This window comes from Capricornis sumatraensis, chromosome 17 (assembly GCF_032405125.1).
Source record: "Capricornis sumatraensis isolate serow.1 chromosome 17, serow.2, whole genome shotgun sequence".
Lineage (NCBI taxonomy): Eukaryota > Metazoa > Chordata > Mammalia > Artiodactyla > Bovidae > Capricornis > Capricornis sumatraensis.
This window is the reverse complement of record NC_091085.1, coordinates 36,123,837-36,142,007: the sequence shown is the minus strand read 5'-3', so window position 1 is coordinate 36,142,007 and position 18,171 is coordinate 36,123,837. Positions and strand designations below refer to the sequence as shown.

The following is an 18,171-nucleotide window of genomic DNA, read 5'->3' as shown; positions in this document are numbered from 1 at the left end:
AATGTATAAAACAGCTTATGAAGTACAAAAACAAAACCCCAAACCAAAACAGAAAAACCAAAAATCCAGAGACAGAAGACCTAAATAGACATTTCTTCAAAGAAGATATACAGATGGCCAAGAGACACATGAAACGATGCTCAACAATACTAATTACTAGAAAATGCAAATCACAATTACAATGAGATACCACCTTCTACCAGTCAGAATAGCCATCATCAAAAAATCTACAAACAATAAATGCTGGAGAGGGTATGGAAAATCTACATTGTTGCTGGGAATGTAAAGTGAGTACAGCCACTGTGCAGAACAGTTACGGAGGTTCCTTAAAAAACTAAAAATAGAGCTATCATATGACCTAGCAATCCCACTCCTAAGCATATATCTGGGGAAACCCATAATTTGAAAAGATACATGCACTACAACATTCACTGCAGCACTATTTACAACAGCCAAGAAATGGAGGCAACCTACATGTCCATCAACAGAGGAACAGATAAAGAAGATGTGGTACATACATATACAAGGGAATACTATTCAGCCATGCTGCTGCTGAGTCGCTTGTCGTCTCCGACTCTGCAACCCCATAGACGGCAGCCCACTAGGCTCCCCCGTCCCTGGGATTCTCCAGGCCAGAACACTGGAGTGGGTTGCCATTTCCTTCTCCAAAGCATGAAAGTGAAAAGTGAAATTGAAGTCGCTCAGTCATGTCCATAAAAAGAATGAAATGATGCCATCTGCAGCAATGTGGATACTTTTAGAGATAGCCATGCTGAGTGAACTCAGATAGAGAAAGACAAATATTATGATATTTCTTACATGTGAAATCTCAAAAAATGGTATAAATGAACTTATTTACAAAACAGAAATAGAGTCACAGATGTAGAAAATAAATTTATGGTTACCGAGGGGGAAAGAACAAGGAGGAGGGATAAATTGGGAGACTGGGATCAACATATATACACTACTGTATGTACATATACATATATAAAAAATAGATAACTAATAAGGACCTACTGTATAGCACAAGGAACTCTAGTCAATATTCTATAATGACATGGGAAAAGCATGTAAAAAAGAATAGCTGTATGTATACATATAACTGATTCAGTTTACTGTAACTCAGAAATATATCAACACTGTAAATTAACTATACTGTAGTAACAATAAAAAATACATGTATAACTGGGGTAAAATTACTTTTCAAAAAATCAAGTAGTATTCCTGAAGTCATGGTTTGTAAAGGGCATTAACAATGTTTCTAGCCCAGACTATAAAAAACAGACAGGATTGTATTAAAACTACTTTAACAGACTCGGTGGAGTTAAATGCAACATTCTATGTCTTTCCTTTAGGCAAGTGCTTTGATTCATACCTCAGGAAATACAAACTAAAACAAAACACATTCACTATCAATAATCTACTGGGAGTGATTAGTTGGTGTTCACAAGTTACACATAAAATATAGCAAAATCCAAGGATTCAAAAAAAGTATTTTATGGGTTAAGAGTATGCAGAGATGATTACAACCATAAATATTTTTCAGTAAAACATATTAATAGGCATTACAAAGGAAATAAATGTTTCTGTGTATCTATATACCTGCGTGCATATATAGAAACACATGTATCAAAAATAGCCTATCATTTCATGTCAGGTTTTGCCACAAAAGTGTAAGAAGATAACTTAGGAAAAAACTGTTTTAAGTTTTTTTGAATTTAGAATTGCAGATGATGAACTGTAGACTTGTATAAATTTTTTTTTCAAGTCCAGAGCTTCTTCATGTATGACACAGGGAGTGTGATGGTTAATTTTATGTGTCAAATTGGCTGGGCCATGGTGTCCAGATGTTTGATCAAACATTATTCTGGATGTTTCAATGATAGTATTTTTGGATAAGATTTACATTTAAGTCACTGAACTCTGAGTAAAGCAGAATGCCTCTCATAATGTGGGTGGGCCTTACATAATCAGTTGATGGCCTGAATAGAACAAAAAGCTGATGAATTCCTCCAAGCAACAGGGTACTCTGCAACAGAGGACTTTTGGGCTCAAATAGTAACACTGGCTTTCAGATTTCCAGCATGAATGCCTTTGGACTTAAAAAGGAACAGCTTGACTATCTAGCCTGCCAGTCTTCTCAGAGTTTGGACTTGCCAGGCCTGTACAATCACTTGAACCAATTCATTAAAATAAACCTTTACACACACACACACTCTCTCTCTTTCTCTCACATACACCTTATTGGTTCTGTTTCTATGAAGAACCCTAATACAGGGAGCATAATAGCATTTACTTCATAAAGCTTTTGTGATGATTAAAGGAGTATGTAGAGTGGCAAACAGTGTATATTCAACATACAGCTACCTATCATAAATATGTGTGTGGCTTCCCAAGTGGTGCCAGTGGTAAAGAACCTGCCTGCCAATGCAGGAGATATAAGAGACATGGCTTCAATTCCTGGGTTGGGAAGATTCTCTGGAGGAGGAAATGGTAACCCACTCCAGTATTCTTGCCTAGAAAATCCCATGGACAGAGGAACCTGGCAAGCTACAGGGGGTCACAAAGAGTCAGACAGGACTTAAGTGACTTAGCACGCACATCATAATCTTAAGACTGATGTTAAACCTCATTTATTTAATGTGGTTTTGTTCTTCCTTACGTAAGCACTGTGAACTGAACAACATCAAGAATTACACTATGACAAGCACATGGTGGTAGCTTTGGACTGCACCAACTTAGTTGGTGGGGTCACAAAGAGTCAGACAGGACTTAAGTGACTTAGCACGCACATCATAATCTTAAGACTGATGTTAAACCTCATTTATTTAATGTGGATTTGTTCTTCCTTACATAAGCACTGTGAACTGAACAACATCAAGAATTACACTATGACAAGCACATGGTGGTAGCTTTGGACTGCACCAACTTAGTTAACCTGCAATTCTGTTTCCCAGGATTCCTTTCCCTGCCTGGTCCTGGGCTGGTGTTGACCATATGAGAAGTTTGTGCAGTGAAGGCTGGCAGGATGCCTGGCACTGTGGCAGCTCCTGCACAGCTGCTGCTATGTTAGGTCACTATAATGGTGTGGGGCACCACCTGAACCCACAGAAATTCCATTTTCTGCCTCTTGTTAGACCTCCTCTTTTGGCCTCTTGGACCATATACAGATCCTACGGGTGCTAGATTACAGCAGAAGAAAAAAACAAACCGAAAAAACAAAAACCACTGGATGAAGCCATGTTTACCAATACAGGCTCACAAAGCAGATATTCTACATCCAATGTATTAGCTCAAGTATTTTGGTTTGCTTGGTTGGTTGAATAAAATCTGGATTCAAAGGTGACCTATACTGAATACTGAAATGTAAAAAGCTCCTTGTGCAGCATGGAGCAGACTTTCTCAATCATGTCACTAATAACGCTGTTGGCTGGAAAATTCTTTGCTGTGTGGAGCTGTCCTGAGCACTGCAGGATGGTTACCAGCACCCCTGGCCCCTATACACTAGCTATCAATAGCACCCCCGAATGTGTCTGAACATTTTCAAGACAAATGTTCCCAGGAAGAAAGGAGGACACACTCATCCCCACCTGAGAATCTGGTATTGAGAAATTTACCAGAGGTCAGGGAGACTGCCTCCTTCAGGAGGGGTGCCTCATTATCCCTAAAGAGCTCTGAGGTGGCTATTCTCTGGGGGACAGAAATGACAGTGGGAACTGCTGCCATGGCACTGGGCTACCTGAATTTAATGAAAATGATAAAATTGTCAACAGCAAGGGCAACGTAGTGGCCTTAAATCTCCAAAGCAAATGCAGTCATCATTACTGGAATGGCAGTAGAGTTCAAATAGTAATCAGTAGAATCTGATTTGCAGAGATCTTTCAGTTCAGTTCAGTCACTCAGTCGTGTCCGACTCTTTGCGACCCCATGAATTGCAGCACGCCAGGCCTCCCTGTCCATCACCAACTCCGGGAGTTCACTCAGATTCACATCCATCGAGTCAGTGATGCCATCCAGCCATCTCATCCTCGGTCGTCCCCTTCTCCTCCTGCCCCCAATCCCTCCCAGCATCAGAGTCTTTTCCAATGAGTCAGCTCTTCACATGAGGTGGCCAAAGTACTGGAGTTTCAGCTTTACCATCATTCTTTCCAAAGAAATCCCAGGGCTGATCTCCTTCAGAATGGACTGGTTGGGTCTCCTTACAGTCCAAGGGACTCTCAAGAGTCTTCTCCAACACCACAGTTCAAAAGCATCAATTCTTCGGCGCTCAGCCTTCTTCACAGTCCAACTCTCACATCCATACATGACCACAGGAAAAACCATGGCCTTGACTAGACAGACCTTAGTTGGCAAAGTAATGTCTCTGCTTTTGAATATGCTATCTAGGTTGGTCATAACTTTTCTTCCAAGGAGTAAGCGTCTTTTAATTTCTCTGGGGCTTGATAATTTTATCACTGTCATCCTAGAACTGAAATAGATGGGCAGTCTACTCAAGTCTTGTTTGATCTGCAGAAGAAAAGCTCTAGATCTTGTGAATGGCAGTGTTTAATCACTATAAGACAGTGTCATGGCTCTTTAACCAGTTCTCAAACTTGAATCTGTTCAGATTCAGAGCCCCTTGATGAGTGGAGGAAGAAGTTGCAGGTTCCTTTAAAGGAACCTTTTATACATTCATATATACTTCCTCCTAGCCTTCCCCTAAAAAGGACCTGTGAAGAGTAGGTAGGGTAACCATGCAACGGGGAAGGGGAAATTCAGACACTTTAACGATTACCGGAAACAACAAATTCCTAGAGATTCTAAATACCACTGTGGTCCATCAAGCAGAGAAGTTATTGAAGGTGGGTCATCAAAGGACTTTTGGCTTGAGCTGTCTCAGTGGGCCCAAGGTGTCCATAATCCTACCCTGTGGTTGTTTCCTGGTTCTGAGATACATATTTGGGAGACATATTAAGCAACTAACTGGCAAAATCCGTGCACTGGCTCCCTAACCAGTGAAGTAAGGGCTATTATGGTAGGAAAAGGCCAAGTAGCATTTGATGAAGAGAGAATAGAGGAAAAGCAGAATAAATGCTGGATTTTAACTTCATCTTTCCAGAAAAAGCTCTTTCTATAGTATCTTCCAAAGGTGACCAAAGAATTTTTTCTTTAATATCATTCTGAAGTCACAGAATTTTAATATATTTGGTATGTTAACATTTACTGCAGATATTTTCTTTGATGAATTATCAAACTGTCACCACATAGACCAGTGGGTCCTTTTAATTTGATCCCAATAATCTTGATATCTTCCTTGCCTTTTGCTACCACAAAGTGTTTCCTAGGCTGATCCTATACTTTCCTATCCCAGATCTGTAATCAGTCATTTATCTAAGGAGTCCTGGTTTCTTTTAGGATACCTCACCTGCATCTGAATAGTGGCCACTATATCTAGGTCCTTTCACTAGTCAAAGCTAGTAAATACCCTGATAAGGAGAGAATAGTATACACACTGTATACTATGTTTTTTTTTCCTTTTTTTCACTTAATATTTTGGATACTGCTCCATGTGTAAGTATTTTGACTGAGACTACACTATATCTCTATATCATCAGGGCAGGGGGTATTAACAAATGTATAATATTAAGGATTCTGACCAATTAATATGATATCTCTATTACTTAGACCTTCTTTAATTAATTTTAATATCCTAGTTTTCATGTGAAAGTCTTACACATTCTCTGTTAAATTTATTCACAGACATTTGATATATTTTGATGCAACGTATTTTTAAAGTTTTATTTTGAAGTGTTTGTTGCTAGGATGTAGAAACACAATTGGTCTGTGAATTATTCTGGATTTTCTACACATATAATCATTATGTCTGTGAAGAATGACTGTTTTCTTCTTTTCTAGTCTGTATACCTTTTATTCAGCTATTACCTAAATCAAATCCGTTATGATTATACAGTGGAAGTGAGAAATAGATTTAAGGGCCTAGATCTGATAGATAGAGTGCCTGATGAACATGGAATGAGAAGCGGTGGCTGCACAGGCACAGCAGGGCCTAGAGGAGCCATCCCACGTTGAAGGTCAGGAACGGCAGCAGTAAGGAGATACCCCTTGACTAAGGTAAGGAGCAGCGGCTGTGCTTTGCTGGAGCAGCTGTGAAGAGATACCCCATGCCCAAGGTAAGAGAAACTCAAGTAAGATGGTAGGTGTTGCAAGAGGGCATCAGAGGGCAGACACACTGAAACCATACTCACAGAAAACTAGTCAATCTAATCACACTAGGAACACAGCCTTGTCTAACTCAATGAAACCAAGCCATGCCTGCGGGGCAACCCAAGATGGGCAGGTCATGGTGGAGAGGTCTGACAGAATGTGGTCCACCGGAGAAGGGAACGGCAAGCCACTTCAGTATTCTTGCCTTGAGAACCCCATGAACAGTATGAAAAGGCAAAATGATAGGATACCAAAAGAAGAACTCCCCAGGTCATTAGGTGCCCAATATGCTACTGGAGATCAGTGGAGAAATAACTCCAGAAAGAATGAAGGGATGGAGCCAAAGCAAAAACAATACCCAGCTGTGGATGTTGACTGGTGATAGAAGCAAGGTCCAATGCTGTAAAGAGCAATATTGCATAAGAACCTGGAATGTCAGGTCCATGAATCAAGGCAAATTGGAAGTGGTCAAACAAGAGTTGGCAAGGGTGAACGTCGACATTCTAGGAATCAGCGAACTAAAATGGACCGGAATGGGTGAATTTAACTCAGATGACCATTATATCTACTACTGCGGGCAGGAATCCCTCAGAAGAAATGGAGTAGCCATCATGGTCAACAAAAGAGTCCGAAATGCAGTACTTGGATGCAATCTCAAAAATGACAGAATAATCTCTGTTCATCTCCAAGGCAAACCATTCAATATCACAGTTATCCAAGTCTATGCCCCAACCAGTAATGCTGAAGAAGCTGAAGTTGAACGGTTTTATGAAGACCTGCAAGACCTTTTAGAACTAACACCCAAAAAAGCTGTCCTTTTCATGACAGGGGACTGGAATGCAAAAGTAGGAAGTCAAGAAACACCTGGAGTAACAGGCAAATTTGGCCTTGGAATGCGGAATGAAGCAGGGCAAGGACTAATACAGTTTTGCCAAGAAAATGCACTGGTCATAGCAAACACCCTCTCCCAGCAACACAAGAGAAGATTCTACACATGGACATCACCAGATGGTCAACACCGAAATCAGACTGATTATATTCTTTGCAGCCAAAGATGGAGAAGCTCTATACTGTCAACAAAAACAAGACCAGGAGCTGACTGTGGCTCAGATCATGAACTCCTTATTGCCAAATTCAGACTTAAATTGAAGAAAGTAGGGAAAACCACTAGACCATTCAGGTATGACCTAAATCAAATCCCTTATACAGTGGAAGTGAGAAATAGATTTAAGGGCCTAGATCTGACAGATAGAGTGCCTGATGAACTATGGAATGAGGTTCGTGACACTGTACAGGAGACAGGGATCAAGATGATCCCCATGGAAAAGAAATGCAAAAAAAGCAAAATGGCTGTCTGGAGAGGCCTTACAAATATCTGTGAAAAGAAGAGAGGCGAAAAGCAAAGGAGAAAAGGAAAGATATAAGCATCTGAATGCAGAGTTCCAAAGAATAGCAAGAAGAGATAAGAAAGCCTTCTTCAGTGACCAATGCAAAGAAACAGAGGAAAACAACAGAATGGGAAAGACTGGAGATCTCTTCAAGAAAATTAGAGATACCAAGGGAACATTCATGCAAAGATGGGCTCGATAAAGGACAGAAATGGTATGGACCTAACAGAAGCAGAAGATATTAAGAAGAGGTGGCAAGAATACACAGAAGAACTGTACAAAAAAGATCTTTACGACCCAGATAATCATGATGATGTGATCACTCACCTAGAGCCAGACATCTTGGAATGTGAAGTCAAGTGGGCCTTAGAAAGCATCACTACGAACAAAGGTAGTGGAGGTGATGGAATTCCAGTTGAGCTATTTCAAATCCTGAAAGATGAAGCTGTGAAAGTGCTGCACTCAAGATGCCAGCAAATTTGGAAAACTCAGCAGTGGCCACAGGACTGGAAACGGTCAGTTTTCATTCCAATTCCAAAGAAAGGCAATGCCAAAGAATGCTCAAACTACCACACAATTGCACTCATCTCACATGCTAGTAAAGTAATGATCAAAATTCTCCAAGCCAGCCTTCAGCAACACGTGAACTGTCAACTCCCTGATGTTCAAGCTGGTTTTAGAAAAGGCAGAGGAACCAGAGATCAAATTGCCAACATCTGCTGGATCATGGAAAAAGCAAGAGAGGTCCAGAAAAACACCTATTTCTGCTTATTGACTATGCCAATGCCTCTGACTGTGTGCCTCACAATAAACTGTGGAAAATTCTGAAAGAGATGGGAATACCAGACCACCTGACCTGCCTCTTGAGAAATCTGTATGCAGGTCAGGAAGCAACAGTTCGAACTGGACATGGAACAACAGACTGGTTCCAAATAGGAAAAGAAGTATGTCAAGGCTGTATATTGTCACCCTGCTTATTTAACTTATATGCAGAATACATCATGAGAAACGCTGGACTGGAAGAAACACAAGCTGGAATCAAGATTGCTGGGAGAAATATCAATAACCTCAGATATGCAGATGACACCACCCTTATGGCAGAAAGTGAAGAGGAACTTAAAAGCCTCTTGATGAAAGTGAAAGAGGAGAGTGAAAAAGTTGGCTTAAAGCTCAACATTCAGAAAACGAAGATCATGGCATCTGGTCCCATCACTTCATGGGAAATAGATGGGGAAACAGTAGAAAGTGTCAGACTTTAATTTTTTGGGCTCCAAAATCACTGCAGATGGTGACTGCAGCCATGAAATTAAAAGACGCTTACTCCTTGGAAGAAAAGTTATGACCAACCTAGATAGTATATTCAAAAGCAGAGACATTACTTTGCTGACTAAGGTCTGTCTAGTCAAGGCTATGGTTTTTCCTGTGGTTATGTATGGATGTGAGAGTTGGACTGTGAAGAAGGCTGAGCACCGAAGAATTGATGCTTTTGAATTGTGGTGTTCGAGAAGACTCTTGAGAGTCCCTTGGACTGCAAGGAGATCCAACCAGTCCATTCTGAAGGAGATTAGCCCTGGGATTTCTTTGGAAGGAATGATGGTAAAGCTGAAGCTCCAGTACTTTGGCCACCTCATGTGAAGAGTTGACTCACTGGGAAAGACTCTGATGCTGGGAGGAATTGGGGGCAGGAGGAGAAGGGGACGACCGAGGATGAGATGGCTGGATGGCGTCACGGACTCGATGGACGTGAGTCTGAGTGAAGTCAGGGAGATGGTGATGAACAGGGAGGCCTGGCGTGCTGCGATTCATGGGGTTGCAAAGAGTCGGACACGACTGAGCAACTGAACTGATACCTTTTATTTCTTTTTCTGGACATAGTGTACTGATTAGGACTTCTGGTACAAACACTAACAGAAGTGGTAATAGTGGTCTTGGTCATCTTTCCAGTCTTCAAAGAAAAGCTATTAAGATTCATGTTTTGCTGTTCAGAATAATGTTTGATTTATAAGAGATACCTTTATAAAATTAAGTAAATTGTTTCTAGTTTGCTAAGAGACATGTTAAAAATCAAAAATGATAAATATTAAATTTTCTCAAATACTTTTTCTATCTCTATTGAGATAACCTTATGATTTTTCTCTTTTTCTAAGTAATGTGGTAAATTACATCAATTTGTTTTCTAATGCTTTAATAATTTTGCATTCCTTGGATAAAGTCAAACTGGTAATAATCTTTTGTTAGTTATTTAATGCAAATAGATGCTTTTTATAATTCATGTAATGTTTTTAGCCATGAGAGGACAGGTCCAAATTTCCTAGCTCACCAATAAACGGAAGTAACATTTTCCCTTTGTTTCAAATTAATTCTAAACACATTTTCATTTCAGCATTCCACCAAAACTTTTCTTATTTTTATTATTAAGAATAAAAGCACCACAGGGTACCAAATTGAATGGTTCGTTCTCAGTTCTATCTTACTCAACCAGTCACTACCATTTTATATAACACTATGGTTGGTGGTAGGGGCAGGGGGATTGCCCAAGCTGGCAGAGCAAGAAGACTCCAAGCTCACCTCCTCTCAAAAGTAACAACTATCTGCAGAACAGTCATCAATGAAAAAGCGCAAAACCTCCCAGAAAAGATATACAACTAAAGACACAGTGAAGGGGCCACAATGAGATGGGTAGGAGGGATGGACTCCTGATATAATCAAGTGCTATACTCTCTGGTGGGCAACCCACAAACTGGAGTATAATTATATGCAGAGTGAGAGTTCTGAGCCCCATGTTGCGTTCCCCAGCCTGGAGGTTCTGTGCTGTGAATGCAAACCCCTGGAGATCTGGCTTTGAAGGCAAGTGGGGCTTAATTTCAGGAGCCCTATAGGACTGAGGGAAACAGACTTCACTCTTAAAGGGCACACACAAAATCCTATGTGTACCAGGACCCAGGGCAAAAGCAGTAATTTGACTGAAGCCTGGGCCAGACTTCCCTTGTTGGAGAGTCTCTGGGAGAAGTGGGGATGCCTGTGACTCTTCTTATGGACACAGACACTGGTGGTAGCCACACTCAGGAGCTATCTATTGCACAGCTACTGATGCTTGTAGCTGCCATCTTGAAATCTTCCCTCTGGCTCGTTAGTGTCAGGACTTGACACCACCCAACAGCCTGTGGGCACCAAAATTGGGATGCTTCAAGCCAAAAAATTAACTGAGTGGGGACACAGACCACTCATCAGCAGACAGGCTGCTTAAAGACATCCTAAGACCTCAGTTCAGTTCAGTTCAGTCGCTCAGTCATGTCTGATTCTTTGTGACCCCATGAATTGCAGCACAACAGGCCTCCCTGTCCATCACCAACTCCCTGCCTCTAAATATGGCCCTGCTCAAAGGACCAAGATTCTGCTCCACCCACCACTGAGCAGGCAATAGCCCTGCCATCCAGGAAGCCTGCACAAGCCTCCAGACCAGCCTCACCCACCAGAAGGTAGACGCCAGAGGCAAGAAAACCATGATCTAGCAGCCTGCATATCCAGTCCACTAACAGTAGGGCAACACAAGCTTTGGAACACAGCAATCTCCCATAATCAACTGTGTCAAGAACCTGCCCCTGCTCATCAGCAATCTGACATCAGCTCTGGGATGCCTGGGCCCTGCAGCCAGATTCCAGGAAGCGGCTCTGCTTGCCACTAGTATGGCATTAACCCCAGGACCCAGAATCACCAAGCAGAGGGCAGGCAACAGCTCAGAGTCTTATAAATGCTGACTCTACCCACCAGAGAGCCAGCACTAGCCCTGAGGCCCCTGAGGGTTCCACAATGAGCTGCTTCAGAACCAGGTCTAACTAGTACACAGGAGCATCCATACAAGGTAGGGCCTGGCAACCAATCAGGCTACAGGACAACAAGCCCACTAGACTGCCACATAGTCAGCCCACCACAACAGAAGGACCCATGCAGCCCTCTTGGGGGAATCCCTAGAACCTACAGTTTGAGTGATGAGAGGGGAGTGTACTGCTGGGACACATAGGATGTTTCCTACAGAAGGCCACTTCTCCAAAGTTGAGAAGAGTGACTAACCTACCACATACATAAAGATACAAATAGCAACTTAGGCAAAATGAGGAGGCAAAGGAATATACTCCAGATGAAGGAAGAGATAAAATCCTAGATGAAGAAATAAGTAAAGTGTAGACAGACAATATACCAAGAAAAGGTTCAGAGTAACGACTGTCAAGATGATCAAAGAACTTGGGAAAAGAATGTATACAGAGAGTAAGAAGTTAGCAGTTCCTGTTATAAGGAGAAAACAAAAGACCAACTAAACAGAGATGAAGACTACAAATGAAATGAAAAATACACTAGAAGGAAACAACAGGAGACTAAATGATACAGAGGAATGCATCAGTGAGCTGAAGACAGAGCAAGGGAAATCACTGTCACTGTACAGATTAAAAAAAAAAGAATAAAATGAAATGAGGATAGTGTAAGAGACTCTGGGAAAATGTCAAGCATACTAGCATTAGCATTTTCAGAGAGAAAGGGTCGGAGAAAATATCTGAAGTCATAATAACTCATAACTTTCTAAGCCTGGGAAAAGAAACAGTCCAGGAAGTGCCGAGAGTTCCAAAGAGGAACCACACTAAGACACATGATAATTAAAATGACAAAAATTGAAGATAAAGAGAGAATATTAAAAGCAGCAAGGGAAAAGCAACAAATACCATACAAGGAATGCCCATAAGGTTACCAGCTTATTTTTCAGCAGAAACTCTGCAGGCCAGAAAGGAGTGGCACCATATATGTAAAATGATGAAAAGAAAAAACAAAAACCCTACAACCAAGAATCTTCTACCCAGGATGGTTCTCTTTCAGATTTGACAGAGAAATCAAGTTTTATAGACAAACAAAAGATTAACTTGAGCGCCAGCAAAACAGCTTTCCAACAAATGTTAAATGAACTTTTCTAGGAGAAAATGAAAGGCTACAACTAGAAACAAGAAAATTATTGAATGGAAAAGCTCACTAGTAAAGGCAAACATACAGTAAAGGGAGGATATCATCCCCACAAAAAGCTAGTAGGGAGGTTAAAAGATCAAAGCAGTAAGCAGTTAAGGGATACACAAAGCAATCAGATGTGAAATATGAAACAAAAAATAGTAATCATGGAGGGAAGAGAGTGCAAATGCAGGTATTTAAAATGCATCTGAAATTAGAGATCAGCAATGTAAAACATGTTAAGATCATGGCATCCAGTCCCATCAGTTCAGTTCAGTTCAGTCGCTCAGTTGTGTCCGACTCTTTGCGACCCCATGCATTGCAGCACGCCAGGCCTCCCTGTCCATCACCAACTCCCGGAGTTCACTCAGACTCACGTCCATTGAGTCCGTGATGCCATCCAGCCATCTCATCCTCGGTCGTCCCCTTCTCCTCCTGCCCCCAATCCCTCCCAGCATCAGAGTCTTTTCCAATGAGTCAATTCTTCGCATGAGGTGGCCAAAGTACTGGAGCTTCAGCTTTACCATCATTCCTTCCAAAGAAATTCCAGGTTGATCTCCTTCAGAATGGACTGGTTGGATCTCCTTACAGTCCAAGGGACTCTCAAGAGTCTTCTCCAACACCACAGTTCAAAAGCATCAATTCTTCGGTGCTCAGCCTTCTTCACAGTCCAACTCTCACATCCATACATGACCACAGGAAAAACCATAGCCTTGACTAGACGGACCTTAGTCGGCAAAGTAATGTCTCTGCTTTTGAATATACTATCTAGATTGGTCATAACTTTTCTTCCAAGGAGTAAGTGTCTCTGCTTTTGAATATACTATCTAGATTGGTCATAACTTTTCTTCCAAGGAGTAAGCGTCTTTTAATTTCATGGCTACAATCACCATCTGCAGTGATCCTGGAGCCCCCAAAAATAAAGTCTGACACTGTTTCCACTGTTTCCCCATCTATTTCCCATGAAGTGATGGGACCAGATGCCATGATCTTCGTTTTCTGAATGTTGAGCTTTAAGCCAACTTTTTCACTCTCCTCTTTCACTTTCATCAAGAGGCTTTTGAGTTCCTCTTCACTTTCTGCCATAAGGGTGGTGTCATCTGCATATCTGAGGGTTTTGATATTTCTCCCAGCAATCTTGATTCCAGCTTGTGTTTCTTCCAACCCAGCGTTTCTCATGATGTACTCTGCATAGAAGCTAAATAAGCAGGGTGACAATATACAGCCTTGATGTACTCCTTTTCCTATTTGGAACCAGTCTGTTGTCCCATGTCCAGTTCTAACTGTTGCTTCCTGACCTGCATACAGATTTCTCAAGAGGCAGGTTAGGTGGTCTGGTATTTCCATCTCTCTCAGAATTTTCCATAGTTTATTGTGATCCACACAGTCAAAGGCTTTGGCATAGTCAATAAAGCAGAAATAGATGTTTTTCTGGAACTCTCTTACTTTTTCCATGATCCAGCGGATGTTGGCAATTTGATCTCTGGTTCCTCTATCTTTTCTAAAACCAGCTTGAACATCAGGGAGGTCCCATCACTTCATGGCAAATAGATGGGCAAACAGGGGAAATAGTGAGAGACTTTATTTGTTTGGGGGGCTCCAAAATCACTGCAGATGGTGACTGTAGCCATAAAATTAAAAGATGCTTTCTCCTTGGAAGGAAAGTTATGACCAACCTAGACAGCATATATTAAAAAGCAGAGACATTACTTTACCAACAATGGTCAGTCTAGTCAAGGCTATGGTATTTCCAGCAGTCATGTATAGATGTGAGAGTTGGACTATAAAGAAAGCTGAGGACTGAAGAATTGATGCTTTTGAACTGTGGTGTGGGAGAAGACTCTTGAGAGTCCCTTGGACTGTAAGGAGGTCCAACCGGTCCATCCTAAAGGAGATCAGTTCTGGGTGTTCATGGCAAGGACTGATGCTGAAGCTGAAACTCCAATACTTTGGCCACTTGATGCAAAGAACTGACTCATTTGAAAAGACCTTGATGTTGGGAAAGATTGAAGGCAGGAGGAGAAGGGGATGACAGAGGATTAGATGGTGGGATGGCATCACTGACTCAATGGACATGAGTTTGAGTAAACTCTGGGAGTTGGTGATGGGCAGGGAGGCCTGGCATGAGGCATTTCATGAGGTCTCAAACAGTCAGACACGACTGAGCAACTGAACTGAACTGCATGTAAAAAAACAATTAAAACTGCTTTGTATCTAAAGCAACATGATTTACAAAAACCTTGTGGTAACCACAAAATAAAAATCTATAACAGACATACACACACAAAAAAGAAAAAGGAATCCAAACACTAAAGAGAGTCATGTCACAAAGAAGAGAACAAAAGGCGGCAAAAATCTACAAAAACAAGCCCCAAACAACTAACAAAATGGCAGTAAGTACATCTCAATAATTATCTTAATTTTGAATTATCTAAATGTTCCAACCAAAAGATACAGACTGGCTGATTGTATACAAAAACAAGACCCATACATATGCTGCCTACAGGAGACTCACTTCAGATCTAGAGACACACACAAAGCTAAAGTGAGGAAATGGAAACAGGTATTCCATACAAATGGCAATCAAGAGAAAGACTGGGTAGCAATACTTAGATAAAACAGACTGTAGACTTGGAAGAGACAAAGGAGGACAACACATTAATCAAGGGATAAATTTAAGGAAAAGATATAAGAAATGTAAATATATATGCACCCCATATATAAGCACCTAAATATATAAGGTGAATATTAATGAGCATAATAGGAGAAACTGACAGGAAATAATAATAGTCAGGGACTTTAACATTCCACTTATATCAATGGACAGATCATCCAGACATACAGTCAGTAAGGAAATTCTTGCCTTAAACGACACATTAGATCAAATGAACTTAATTTATATACACAGAGAGTATTCCACCTGAAAGCAGCAAAATACACATTCTTTTCAAGTGCAAATGGAACATTCTCCAGGATAGATAACATGCTAGGCCAGAAAATAAGCCTTGATAAATTTAAGAAAACTGAGATCATATCAAGCATCTTTTACAATCACAAATCTATGAGATTAGAAATCAACTACAGGAAAAAACTATAAAACCACAAACGTGGAGGCCAAACTATAGCTACAAAATCATCAGTAGAGCACTGACTAAAACAGAGAGGAAATTCAAAAAATACGTAGAGACAAATGAAAATGAAAACACAACAATTCAGAACTTATGGGACACAGTAAAACCAGGTCAAAGAAGGACGTTTATAGTGATACCTGCTTATCTGACATTTTCCCAAAAAGGACACACAGATGGCCAATAGGCATATTAAAAGACGTCCAACATCACTGTCATCAGGGAAATGCAAATCAAAACCACAATAAGATATCACTACACACCTGTCAGAATGGCTAACATCAAAAAGAACACAAATAACAAGTGCTGGCAAAAATGTGGTGAAAATGGAATGCTAGTACACTGTTGGTGAGAATGTAAACTGATGCACTCACTGTCGAAAACAGTATGGAGGGGGAGAAAAAAACAGTATGGAGGTTTCTCAAAAAATAAAAATAGAAGTACCAATTCCACCCTTGGGTATTCATCTGAAAGGAAAAAAAAAAAAAACCCACTAATGTAAAAAGATACATGCACTCCAAAGTTCAGAGCAGCAATATTTACAATTGCCAAACAATGGAAGCAACTTAAGTGTCCAACAATAGATGAATGGATAAAGAAGACATGAAATATATACACAATAGAACACTACTAGGCCAAGAAAAGAAACTAGTGAATATAACAAAAAGAAACAAGCTTGCAGCTACAGAAAACAAACTATGGTTATTGGTGGGGAGAGAGAAGTGGGGAGGGTTAGTATAGGGGTAGTGGATTAGGATGTACAAACTACTAGGTATAAAATAAGCAAAAGCATATATTGTGCAACATAGGGAATATACCCAATATTTTATAGTAACTATAAAGTGTTGTGAATCACTATATTGTACACCTATAACATATAATATTGTACAGCAACTATACTTCAATAAAAAGAAATAAACTAGCAAAAAAACAAAGCAAACTTTGATGGTTAGGACCATATTGACTATATCCAAGATGACTAAATTTGAAACCAGGATCTTTTACTTTGTTAGCTCTGTGACCTTGAACAAGTTCCTTTATGTCACTCAGACTCAGTTTATCCATCTGTAAAAAGTAAACATCATCTATTTTTATGTCATTCTGAGTTTTTTTTTCTTCTCTACGATTCTTTCTCTTGTTTGTCTCAGTATTTTTTCTCAGGCTCAGCTAAATTTTAATTTCTCCAAACTAAATTTTAGAACTTAGTCCTCAGTTGCCAAATTTCCCTATCCAGACTTACTTTCTATACCTTTTAATTCCATGACTTTAAAAATTATGTGTATGTTAATCACTCTTAAATTTACAGCTCTTGTTGCAATATCTTTCCTGAACTCCAAACTTATGTACCTAACAAGTTGATATTCTGACTTAAATATCTTTTAGGTAGCTCATACTTAACATGGCCCAAAGCAAACTTTTAAAAAATGATTTCCAGTCCTTAGAAACTTAATCCAAGTTACCATCATTTTGTAATTGGCTAATCACAGTACTGGTTCATCTCTCTTCTGCTACCTTTGACCCTCTCCAGGCTATTTATCATAGAGCAGTCAAAGTCATCTGTTGCACATTTAAGCTCGATCATATTATTTTGTTAATAGCCCTTCATAGCTTCCTGCCAGGGTCCAGCCCCGGTGGATCCAGGGAATTCGAAGCAGGGACGGCGTCGGCGATTAAAGAGAGATTAATTAGAGATTTAAAGAGAGATTAGGGAAGAACAATGTAGTGAAAAAATAGAGGAGAAAAGAGGCTGCTATTCCTTGGTTTACACGGAAAGCTAAAGAAGTCTCAAGACAAGAGACTTGCCCTGTTCACGTAGGCCACAGGCGCCCGCTTGAATAGCAGAGAGTGCCCCGCCTTGGGCTCCCTCTCTCGTGGGTCTTAGAAGCCCAGGCAGAAAAGTGAACGCAGAGAGCCTCTGTGTTTCAAGGGATCAGCCTGAAAAAGAGAGGGAGGGAGAGGGAGAAAGAGAGAGAGAGAGTTGACGCGGGGGGAGCCACATTTTCTAGAAACTGGTCCATCTCTTTATTTTCCAGGAAAGCTTTTATACTTTTAGTTGTACATAGAGATCAGTGGATAATACAAAGTCATGCAGGGTCAGCCGCCCTGACCCTTATCGAGACCAGGCTTTCTCTCTGCATATCTTTCCGTATGCAAAAGGTCTCAGGTGACTTACATTATCTTCTGGCCAAGAGGCCTGTTAACACTTTATGGCTCTCTTCCTTAACGAATGTTAATCTCATTTCCCCTAAAGTGTTTTTCTTTAATCTGCATCACTCTTAAAGCACTAGAGTTACATCCCTATAGAACAAAGGTGCAGTGGGTTATAACAAAGAAGGTACTTAACTCAAAGATCTATGTTGCTACTTGTTTTTTCTATGTAACAACTATATCAACAAATAAAAGATATGAAAACTTGGTAGCAAGTTTTGGCTCAACAATGAAACCCTTAATCAGTCCTATTC

At 40.5% G+C, this 18,171-nt stretch overlaps 1 protein-coding gene across 1 annotated transcript in view; it reads right to left on the bottom strand.

Moving 5' to 3' along the window:
* The window catches only part of SCLT1 (sodium channel and clathrin linker 1), a 257,901-nt gene that overhangs the window by 58,522 nt on the left and 181,208 nt on the right, over window positions 1-18,171 (bottom strand). The window lies entirely within an intron of this gene.